Below are 12,536 nucleotides of genomic sequence, written 5' to 3'. Positions count from 1 at the left end.
CAGTCCAGAAATGTCACCACCTAAGTGGACTGGACCCTGCTACACCAATCATAAACTAAGAAAATCTTTACAGGCTTACATATGGCCTAATCTTATAGAAGCATTTTCTCAACTGAGATTCCTTCTCAGATGACAGACTCCAGCTTGGATGAAGTTGGCATAAAACTAGCTGGCACAATTTCTTTTAATAGATATTACTAGATTGTCAATGATAAATCATCCTGTTGGTTGCTTCTGTGGTTTTGTAGAGGGCTTTGATGACACAGTCCCTTTTCTTTTATTTTTGCTTTTATTGTCTCTATCTTTACATTTGTGTCTAAAATTACCATTGCCCATACTGATAGCTTGAAGCATTTTCTCTTTGTTTTCTCCTAGCAGTTTTTCAGTTCCAGGCTTTCTGTCTGAATCTTTAGTACATCTAGAGCTGATTTTTGAGTATGACGTGAACAATTCTTTTATTCTTCTGCATGTGGATATCAGGTTGCCCTAATACCATTTTGGAAGAGACTATTCTTTCTCCAGTGTGAGTTCTTGGCACTGTCAGCGCCCTTCCTTTCCTATTGGCCTCAGCCTGTTTGCCGTGCTGCTAAGGGAAGAGGTCCCAATCAAGAGTAACGTTTAGCCACAAAAGGCATCTTTAAAAGCATGATCTGAACGCATGTATCCATCTGCTCTCTTTAGCCAGGAGGAGCCGTTTAGCAAACCATATGATCTTGATTTCAGTGTGTGTGGGTAAGTATCCAATGGATGTCGTGGAGAGACTATCACATTAGAGCTGGACTTTCCATCACTTACATGGGACATCCACACGGGCAAATGACACACTCTGTACTTGTCTTCTTAGATGTAAAGCTGGGATATATGCATACATCTGCTTCAGTTTGTGGTACAGATCAAACCTGTCTATTCCTCCATTGTCTGAATGCCTGCTCTTTGATGGTATATTCTGTGATTCCCTCTCCAGTATTTTCTTCTTCAGTGGCATGGCTCATCTGCTCATTTCTTAGCAAGTATGGCCTCAGGGACTTTTGCACCAGGCTCTTCTGCTCTTTCAAATACCTCATCCTCAAATGCCCATGGCTCAGCTTTTTGAGTTTCAGTTCTCATGGGTACTTTCCCGACACCTTTACTTTTGTTGTCAGTGTTAACTCCTCACTTGCTTTTTTTAATTTACACAGTAACTACCATCTCCCAGATACTGCTTTTAGTCATCATTAATCTAGTTTTCTACTGCTAGAATGTAAGCTACAGGAGGTCTAAGCCATTTGATTGATTACACTGAGGTATCTCAGGTAACTAATAGAGGTCAATGCACAGAAGGCATGCCATAAACATCTGCTGAATGAATAAATACATAAATAAGTCAATGCATGCATGCATGAGTGAAATCATTAAATTCAGAGTTTTGCATATTGTAGGCATTCAATAAATCCTAGCTATTATTATGGGAAGTAGACTGTCCCCGGAGCTACTTCATCCTGGACTAATAATAATAATAATAACTAATACAAACTCTTTGGTTTCATTATTTTCAATTCTGATCATCTTTGGGATGCCACCCCCTTCCTCACCATTACCATGTCTTCCACAGCCACATGTGAGAATTTCCCCTTCTCCAATTCAGATTTGCAGTGGCATCTGAAATCACCTGGAAGTGTCCCCTGCTGTGTCTTAGTAGCCTATGCCTTTACATCAAGAAGGTGGCTTCTTACCACCATGACAGACACAGAAGATGCTGCCCCTGAGGCTGTTATTCTTCTGACTGCTGCCCCTGATGCTCTCCCCAGGCACACAGAAAACATCCCCTCTCCCCTATCCTCCATTCTTCACCTGTATCTTGCAGTGAAACAGCCTGACCCCTCCGCCTCTCAGATCACTTAATACCAGAACCTGAGAAAGGGATGCTGCCCTGCACTCGAACTTTCTTTTCGCTTTATTTTGGTATATTTGATAGGCTTGAATTGCATGTATGTAAGATGTTCAACTTGATGCCTTGATATTTGAATAGATGTTGGAATAATCATGGTGTGAGATGCCCTTCTGTATATGTGTTGCTTTTATTGGTTGATGAAGAATAAGGCTGTTTGGGCCAATGGCTTAGCAGAGTAAAGTCAGGCAGGGAATCTGAAGAGAGAGAGAGAGAGAGAGAGAGAGAGAGAGAGAGAGAGAGAGAGAGAGAGAGAGAGAGAGAGAGAAGGCAGAGTCAGAGACACCATGTAGCTGCTGAAGGAGAAGGACCCAAAACCTTTTTGATAAGCCACAGCCTCGTGGCAATATATGATTTAATAGAAATGGGTTAATTCAAGATGTAAGAGCTAGCTAGAAATAGGCCTGAGTCATTGACTGAATAATGTTGTAATTAATATAGTTTCTGCACAATTATTCAGGTCTGGGCAGCCGGGAAACGAATGAGCAGTCTCTGCCTACATAATCACCATAACCAAGCTAATGAACACACACTTCACGTTGTCTTTCTTTCTTTTCTTTTGGTGGTGATGGACAGGGTTGGGGGATGAGAAGATTTAAGATTTACTCTGGTGGTAAAATTTAAAATTAATTTTATTAGTTGTTTGGATAATTTCCTGCAATGTATTTTGATCATATTCACCCACTTCATAAATTTTAAAGACACAGTGCAGAATTGATCATTAGAGTCACATTGCTGCATGTTAAATCCCCTGAACTTCTCTGTGTGTAAGTGAGATTGAGCAATGTTTGTCCTTCTGTACTTGGATTATTCGATTTAGCACGTTGCCTTCCGCATCCACATGTGTTGTCACAGGTGGCAAAATTTTCTTATTTTTTAAATACATTTTTATTTTAGCCTTTGAAACTCAAGTGCAATTTTTAACATTTAAAAACTTGAAATGTTTGTATCCATGCATTCCTGCATGTGGGGTTGTCTGAGGAGGCCAGCCTGGAGCTGACAGGTGGTGGTGAGTCACCTGACATGGGTGCTGAGGTCTTAACTTGGTCCTCTGATAGAGAAGTGTGTGTTCTTACCTGCAGGGTCATTTTCTTCTGTTTCAAGATTTCCTTTTGTTTTGAGACAGGATCTCACTATGTAGCTCTGGCTGGTCTAGAATTCAATGTATAGACCAGGGTAGTCTCAAAATACGGCCATCTGCCTGCCTATGCTTCCCAGTGCTCCTGGATTGAAGGTATGTGCCAAAGAAGAGACCAAAGAAGGGACCAAAGAAGAGAACATGGTGAAGTGGGGGCTCCCACAGCCTGGGGCGTTGAAATGGGGCACTTAGAGCAGAGGCACGGATATAGGTCTCCCCGCACCCCCAACCCCCGGAAAGGAAACCCTGCAGCCTCATATGATTCTCATTGGGAATATTCCATGCTTAATTGTTTGCCCGTCTGGCACCCCTTATGGAACCACGCTTGGACCACATCCTCTTCCAGCTGAAGCATCTTGGCGACGATGCCGATCCTCTGCAGGGTGGGCACTGCAGAAACATGCTCTTCATGAAACACGCTCTTCATGTCGCCCCTCACACGGTTTCAGATGCTCCTCTGCTTTCTCTTGCAGGCCTGCACTTGAGTCTCTGCTTTGCATATCTCTCGAAGGTTCTCATTTTTGTTGACTTCCTCCACTCTTCTCCTGCAGGGGCAGCAAATGGTGGTGTGGCTGAACACCTTTTCAAAGAGAACACCCAGGATGAGCCCCACATCGGCCCGGCCTGGATGTACCCAAAGGTGATCCTCTTTTGCTTCAGCAGCTTGGCAAACTGCTCCAGTTCCATCTGCAGGGCTTGGGACTTGGTTCCGCCTACTCCAACTTCACCGCACGGGGGAGGGGGGGGGGAGCAGAACATGGCCCAGGGGAGGCTCTCTCCGAGTTGCTTTCCGTTTCCGCTTTTGCCTGACACTCAGGCTGCAAAGTCTCCAGGCCAACTTGGGGCACTAACCCGAGTTCCACATTATGCCATCTCTCCACAGAACTCATATGGTGGGGGACAAGGGAAGAGCCCCAACACCTCTGAGCCTTGTCCAAACCCTGGTCCAATTCCAGGAACACCTGGAAATTCTTGGAAGCTGAGGCAGGTTCAAGGGTTCACCAAGGCTGGTTCCAGTCCTCCTGACTCATCCCCCCCCCCCCCACTTGGTGTACAGCCATGGTGAAGCCAGGTGTCCAGCCATGGGGAAGGTGGGCACCCCAAACAGGGGCCTGATGGAAGGAAAGTTCACCTAGGGACTCTCTGGTCCTGATTTGTAAAGGCTGAATAATATCCTTCTCTCTTTTACACACACACACACACACACACACACACTCACTCGCTCACACATTATCCACTCTGAATTGATAGAAATTTAGGCTGTTTGAGTGTCTTTGGCATTGTGACTATTTCCACAATGAGCAGAGGTATGATGGGAATTTTTATTTCCTTTGAGTGTATTCCTGGGAGAGAATTTTCTTGTCATATGGCAGTTCTATTCTGAATGTTTTGGGAACATCCATATTATTTTCCAATTTCCCCCCTCTTCTTGCAGCCAGAGGTGCGTGTAATCCTGACCCTACCACGTTATGGAAGTGCCTGTGTACCGGCAGGTGTTTTCTGCTTCTCTCCAACAATTTTTCCTTAGCTTCAGCCAAGACATCTTGCTTGAACGTAGGAAAACAAAGCCATTCATCATTTAGAAAAAACATTATAGAAGAAGCAGATGACTTAATTTATTGCACATTGGCTGACTCCTGTTCTTTTGGTAAGGTCCAGTTCTGCATGACAAGGCTACTTGCACCACCCAACAGATGGCCCATGGCAACACAGCATTGCTAATCTTGTCACAGTGAAATCAATTCAATGAAAAACTCCCCACAGCAGATGTAGACGCTGGTTTCCTCCCCACGTGGGGCTCGGGGCCTGCATGAGACATTGTGTCTGTTTGTATTTATAGGTTAACAGTTGTCGGGTGAGGAGAAGGTGACTGTTATTAGTATTAATTACAACCACTCGCATTTATCTCGTGCTTTATGCTTTTCAGTGACGCTCTCACAGATGTTCCCTCATTTGATTCTGGTAGCATCCCTGTGAGGCAGCCAGCAGAACGAAGGCAAAGACCCCAGGAAGGCATGCAGGGTAGTGTCTTCCTGTCCTTCAATGCCTCTGCACAATTGTTCATCAAAGCTATGGACAGGGGGCTGGTCTTTTGGTGATGTGCTTGGAGCCCACCTGATGCTGTGGGGGAAGCCAACCTGTCTGCTGACCAGGGACTGTTTTCGGAAGGCTCGTGAGGGTGCTTGTCAAGGCCACACTCTTAGCTGGACTGCAGCAGGGGCTCCTAGTAGGTCTTCCTGCTTCTGTTCTTGCCCTCTTTCCATGTGTCCTCAATGCAGCAGTCAGGGTAGACATTCTAAAACATTTCTGATTGAATCCTTGCAACATCGAGAATCTTTGCAAAGCTCTTTGGCCTACTCAGGGTGAAAGAACCATGGTGTGAGGCCTTCCATGGACTGGCCCTGAAACCCTCTCTAGCTCTGTCTGCTGCTTCTTCTGGTTCACTCTGGCCACACTGGTGTTACATGAAGACCATACATCCCCTACTTAGGGCATCTGTTTCCTCCATATGTCTGTTTCTTATCTCATTTTCTACTTGCTTCACTCCTTTGCCAACTCTTCACCTTCTTGATGAAGCCCATCTCAGTTACTCACATTCCCCTCTCTTCTTTCCTTATCTATTCTCACTTTTTCCACACACTTTGGCCAACACCACTTGACTCTATGTGTATACTCTATGCATTAGATTCTTAGAGTTGCCATTAACAGGTTATCATAGATTGTTTAGATGACCCAACATACTAAAAATTACTCTCATTGTTTTGGAGGTTTTTCCAAAAATACGTTAAATGGAAAATAGAAGTGTGGGCAAGACTGTTTTTTTTTCCAGAAAACAATTGCCCCATGTCTGGTCCTAGTTTAATTTTCTCTGGACATGTTCTCAAAAGCACAGGCAGAGGTGTGCTTAGCTAATCTAGGTGTTTCTCAGTCTAATGTAGTTGACAAGATTAAATATCATAGTGTTTAAGGCTAAAAAAGAAAAAGGAATGTCCAATTGTTCTGAACTAAGCATTTGCTAGATACCCTGTACACAAGAGATGATCAATAAGGGTTGGACGATGATAAACGACCCTTGTTCATTAGTTACGATGACTGCACCTTAAGTAAATATAACCAGGAAGGGATGCCACTTGGAATGTAATTGTCATTGAAAGGAAGGTAGACAAACTCCCTGTAGATCTTATCCCCAGTATTGAAGTGAGTAACCCACTTAGATACTATGGCCTCAATCTCTTTGCTTACAAAATTGGGACAAGCCCCCTCCCCCAATAGAGTTGTGAGGATTAGATGAAAGAATGTATTTTGGCAAACAAACAAGTAAGCAAACAAACAAACCCTGGGTCATTTTCTAAGCGCCCCTATGTGTTTTCCTAGAGACAATCTTGCAACAGCCTTTTATTTTGAGACCCCCTCCCTCACTTAATGAAGTGTGGATGAACCGAGGTTGTGGAGAGGCAAAGTACGTGCTCGCTCTCAAGGAAACACTTAGGAAACTGGGCTTTCTGCCATTATAAAAGCAAATCTTTATGGTGACCTAATTAGAGTTTTTAAAATTCAATTTGGGCAGTCAGCAAGTTAGGCTCCTTTCCAGGAGGAATAAGGAGACAGTGCATGACCTAACTGATACTGGGCTGCTTGCCATCCCAAACAGCTAAAGTGGTTGTATCAGCTTCTTCCAGGACCAGAGACTACCTGGACACTGATGTGGGTAAGGATATCTGTCTTTCAGGACCTTGCTGATATTGTGGGACAAGAATGGTTAAATGCCAAGAGGATACACATGTTTAGGAAGGCAGATCATGGAGTATGTCCTCTCTAGGCTAGGGTAAAAGTAACTCTCTTTCAATTGCTTATGGAGCAAACTAGCAAGAGTGTCCATCCATCCATCCATCCATCCATCCATCCATCCATCCATCCATCCATCCATCCATCTGCCTGTACATTCCTCTACTCACCCAACTGACACACATGGAGTAAGTATTCCCACAAAGTACTAGAGGTTCAATACGAAACAGCATCAGTATATTGAAGGAACACAGTTTCATTCAAATACAAATAATCAGTAGGTATGAGTGTGAGGAATTAAGTCAAAAGACTTGAATTTGAATGTTGACTTTGGGTTCCTGGTTAAGTTACTTACCATTAGCCAAAATTTTTATCTGTAAAGCATGGCTGGATGAAACTCTCAGACCTCTTCCAGGTTAACTATGCTAGGATTCCATGCCTACGTGCATCTTGTGTCAAATCAGATCATCATCTGAGAGGAGGTAGTATGATAATCTTGTTGGTTGTCTCCTCTAGCTTTTCCTGAAGACCAACCTTCCACCTTCGGGGTCAGATTGATCCTCCCCAAAGCAAGTTTATCAGATTTCTTTTCATTCATACCTTTTATGGCCATTCCTGTCTGCATTAGGATAAAGAAAAACATTTTTAAGAGGGTCTCAAGTTCTTCTCAACTGTATCTACTTCATTTGCATCAAGTCTTGACTTTCTTCCTTTGCTCTTTAAGTTTGTCATAGTCCCTGGAGCTATCAGGTCTCCGTCTGGACCACTGTGTCTTTCCATGCATTTTACCCTGAAAGAGGAACTTCTCCTTCAGGTGGCAGCTGACTCCCTTTTCCCAGTGACACTTTCTCTTACCTGTGAGGGTGGGGCTTGACTTCTTGCTTAGAGATACACAAATAATGTTTCTTCCCTCTAGACCATTGGTTGTTAACCTTCCTAATGCTGTGACCCTTTAATACACTTCCTCATGTTGTTGTGACCCCCCAAACATAAAATTATTTTTGTTGCTACTTCATAACTGCAGTGTTACTACAGCTATGAATTGTAAATATCTGTGTTTTCTGGCGGTCTTAGGCAACCCCTGTGAAATGGCCATTAGACCCACAAAGGGGTTGCGACCCACATGTTGAGAACCTCTGCTTTTAGAGCATATGTTCCTTCCCAAACCCTAACAAAGAAGTCTCTGGTTTAACACTAGCTGCTCTACCAGTTTACCAAATATGTAAAACAGTAATTATCTAGCTGATTAACTATTTCAGTCCTTCAGATTGCACCTTTTGCATAGATGGTACCCCCACTTTGTCCCTGGGCTCTCTCAAGTGTCTAAGGGGAGAACTCCCATGAGCCAAAATGGGTATCACAGGTTATCTGCCACTGACCAAAGTGGGGGTGTTTCCCAGCTAGAAAGGTAGTAGGTTAGGATAAGAAAAGGTGGCTGGGATTTTTGTTAAAGCTCAGTAGAAGGTGTGGTGAACAGAGCCTGGGAGCCTGGGTGATAAATGCCTCAGTCTGAAAGACAGGCCTGGTTGAGGTTATGGCTTGTTGGTGTCTTTTTCCCAGGTCCCCATGCCCACATTCTCGAGGACCATGAAAGAGGAGATGGAATTGTATGCACCCTCTGGCTGACACAGGACCTGGCATCTACTCCATGCCCCCTAAATGAGAGTTGTGGCCAGCGAGTGGACGACACGCTTTGTTATAGTGCTGTGTTCACTTAAGGGATCCACCTGTTACCATGTGATTCCTGACTGGACTCATTTGTCAGAAATGGTCCCTTGTGTGACTGTTCCTTTCCGTGGCCTCAAACTTTAACTCTTCTCTTGCTACTCACAGCATACCAAATCCATCAGTTGACTCTCTTCTGGCTGTACCCAGGCTCTAGATGCTTCTGTCCCCTGCCACAGCTACTGCTCTTGCCTAAGCTGCCAGGATCTGCTACCCAGATGAATGCAGGGAGTCTCCTCTCTGACCTTCCTGACTGGGCCTTTCTTCCCTCTGGCCTATCAGCACAAAAGCTAGTGTGAGCCAGCTAGAGTCTAAATTGGATGGCGCCACTCTCGGAATTGAACCTCTGATGGCTTTTATCACACTAAGAGCAAAGTCCAAACCCAGATCCCATCTGCTCAAACCTTCAGGGGCTGTTCCAGAAAACTTTTCTGAGCATGCTCATTTCCCCCCAAACACATGAGATCTAGATGCAACTTGCAAGCACCAGGCCTGCTTCTGTCTGAGGGCCAGATGCTCCTTACCAAGAAATCTGCAAACTGGCCATCCTTGTGCCTAGCAAAAAGGCATTGTGCAAAAGGTCACTAGGCCTTTATTCACTTGCCACATTCTCAGCAAGGCCTTCCTCGGATGCTTTTTTTTTTGGGTTTTTTCGAGACAGGGATGAGATTTGAGGTTTCAAGAGATTCACACCATTCCCAGTGTTTCTCTGTCTCTGCCTCCTGCCTATAGATCAAGATGTGAGCTCTCAACAACTTCTCCATGCCATGCCTGCCTGCCTGCTGCCATGCTCCCGCCATGATGGTCATGACTCACTCACTGATGCTAAAATCCCCAGTAAAATCTTCCTCGTATAAGATGCCTTGGTTATAGTCTCTCCTCACAACAATAGAAAAGTAACTAGGACAATGTATTTCTCATATTTTTATCCTTAACTAGAAAAAGACATTCCGTTTTGGAAGACTAGATAGTCCGATGTGAGGCTGCATCCCCATTCTGGTTTGGAGTATAGTGTTTTGGTATTGGTGGGACACCTCCAAAGAGCTCTGAGGAAAAGGACATCAGTGTTGCTCATGCCGGGAGAGTTCACCAGGCTTCTTCATGTTGAGATACATGTTGGTCAAAAAAGATGACCTGCTTGATGTGATGAAGACTTCTTCTCTAGAATAAGACTCATGGAAGCAAGGATAACAGACATTGATATGGGAAAGAGTTGAGGGAAGAGATAAGCAAAAGATGACCCCAGTGAAGGTAGAGGAGGATCCCCAAAGGCTCCATATCTCTATGCTCTTTTATCTCCTTTTTTCATTTTTAAATGTTATGTATATGGGTATTTGCCTGCATGCATTTTTGTGTACCATGTTTGTGCCCAGTGTCTGCAGAGGTCAGAAGATGCCATCAGATTCCCTAGGGGTAGAGTTACAGATGGTTGTGAGACACCAAGTGGGTACTGGGAATCGAACCCAGGTCTTCTGGAAGAGCAGTCAGTCCTCTTAACCAGTGGACCATCTCTCCAGACCCTCTCTCCATATTATTTTAAGTTCTTTCCATCAGAATATACAGAAAATTGGTCCTTAAAAAACAAAATATTTCTCTGTGGGATAATAGAAGGGAGAATAGAAGGGAGGGGAGAGAAGAACAGTGACCATCACGATGAAGCATTGAAGTACTGGACAGCAAAATGTTGGCTTGCGGACCTGAGGGTGTGTATCTGGTGGGGCATATGAAGAACAGACTATAGGGAAAAAATCTAGAATTTCATAAACTTCTCAGTATCAATAAGCAACTTGTGAGAGTGAGTGATTATGTAGATTTGCTGCTTTATATATATATTTCTATTGAGAAACAAGAAGTAGAAACTGATGGCTGTCTGCAGAATGAGTGTATTTTCCTTAGGTGTGATGAGAGTGAAGTCTCTCAGGAAGTTGAGTACATTATCAAAAATTATAACTCAGACTCTAAGGAGAGAAGTTCATTCACTCAAATGACCATTTATTTATTCATTCAATATACATACTCGTTTACTCATTTTCTCATCTATCAACTATCTTTTGAGCAATTATTATGTATCATGTACATGCTGTGATGGAGAAGTCAACAGGATGGCCAAGATCCTTGATCTCATAAAGCTTGAATTATACTGGGGAAGACAGATAATAATCTAATAAATAAAGGTTGGAGAAGATCATTTTAGGCAGTGATGAGATTTATGGAGATAATGAGATCAGCAAGGAATGCAGCATTTTAGAGGACAGAGTTCAGACTGCTTTGGATGGACCGGTCAGGAATCGCCTCTCTGGAAAAGGATGCTGAGTTTGAGACTTTGAACATCAGGGGAGCTCAGCTGCATAAAGGTGATGGTTCACAACGTTTAAAATGCCATAACACCACTGGGAGCTTTCAATCAGAGCTGATAGTGGACTCCACCTCCTGAGGTTGTAATTTACTCCATCTAGTCATAAAGTCTAAGATTATTCTGATAAGCGCTCAGGGTTGCAAACCACTGAATTTGCAAGGGGCTAGAAGAAGCTACTAGATAAGGCAGGACTTGCAGAGAACCGATGGGAGGGAAAAGCTCAGGTTGGTCCCAGAGAGGAAAGAAAGAGGATGTGGCTGCGAGGGAATAGCTGAAGCAAATTGAGATTTGGAGGAGGCAGAGATAGAACTGGCTGTGGTGAGCTGTGGGATTGAATGGAGGATAAGCAGAGGCTTACAGCTGCATGCAGAGGCATTGTCTCAGCGGTAGCTGGGGAGGCTGGGTGGGTGGCATGCAGGAAGAAGCCCCCCCTCCCCAATCTATCCCAATTTGTCCATGTCATCTCATAGCAAACTAATCTCAATTGCGGAATTCTTCTGGTGATCCGCTGCCTGTTTTTCTGGGGTGATCAATCTCCGAAAAGTTTCCAAACTCTGTTAAGACTGCCAGCGTCTCAGCAAACAGCACCGAGCGTGCTTTCCAGGGAGAGAAGTTCAATAATTCAAATGAGCCAGCACCGAGGAACTGGAGGGCGGTTTGATCTAGTTTAGAAGCTGACATTTTCTTAGCAGAAAAAACGCAATATCCATAATACATTATTTTGTGCCCAATGAAGTCAACTAGAACAGAACTGTCTCAGGAGAGACCAAGATCAGATTGCCAGGAAACCTTTTTGAAGGCAGTAGGAAACCCAGTCCTTAGAATCCTAGGCAGGGAGTGGGTTTACCGCCACTTCTCAAGTGCTTGCAGGACCCAGAGGCTTCCTGAGCTGCTGCGACGCTGGGTCTCCTCCCCTGAAACTTTAAAGGGTAAATAAATACAGAATAACTCCTAGGGAGGCTGAACATCTGGATCTTGGGAGCCCCACCTCCATCCTCACTGCCAGCAGACAGACCTGCTCAAAGGATGGTGTACTCTAGGGGTGAGATTTGCATGTGCCAACCTCACATGCAAAGGTGTCTGAAGGTGGAGGGCTGTTTAGCTTTTCTAGGCTAAGAGCAGTTAAAAAAGAAAAATCATTTTCTCTAGGTGGCAAATGTCCCTGGGAAACACGCCCCTAATCTGAATTTCCCTGAAAGAGTGAAGACTGCCAGGCTTGAAAGCAGCTTGGCTGGAAGCCCAAGTCCTGGTGAAGCGAGGTTGTTAGGGGTTGTTCTCTTCCTGGGGCTGCCTCTCAGTCTTCAAAGGAAGCAGAGAAATTGGTTCCATTCTGGGCTCCCCCAAGTTCATGCAATTATGGGCCCAAGTAAATTTGTGTTAGATTACGCCGAAGACTAAACAATATTTTGCTTTTTATTTGAACAAATATTTCTTGCTTCACTGACAATAGTCCAAGAGAGGAAGCCTTCAATTAGAGAAGCCGAAAATACTGATTAGACTCAATCAACACCTCTAGAAGTTTAAACACTTAAGTTAATTAAATGGTTCGGTAGACTTGAAGCTAAACTCACAAGCAGAAATCTCGGCGTATGAAAGGATGCTTG

The 12,536-nt window shown here is 44.1% G+C and overlaps 1 protein-coding gene and 1 pseudogene across 2 annotated transcripts in view; both read right to left on the bottom strand.

Annotated features, from left to right (window-relative positions):
- Positions 1 to 12,536, bottom strand: part of Ca10 (carbonic anhydrase 10) — a 474,608-nt gene that overhangs the window by 47,228 nt on the left and 414,844 nt on the right. The window lies entirely within an intron of this gene.
- LOC130878771 (POU domain, class 5, transcription factor 1-like) lies at positions 3,331 to 4,149 on the bottom strand (annotated as a pseudogene).

The sequence above is a fragment of the Chionomys nivalis genome, chromosome 7 (assembly GCF_950005125.1).
Source record: "Chionomys nivalis chromosome 7, mChiNiv1.1, whole genome shotgun sequence".
Taxonomy (NCBI): Eukaryota; Metazoa; Chordata; class Mammalia; order Rodentia; family Cricetidae; genus Chionomys; species Chionomys nivalis.
This window is presented reverse-complemented; position numbering and strand designations above follow the sequence as displayed.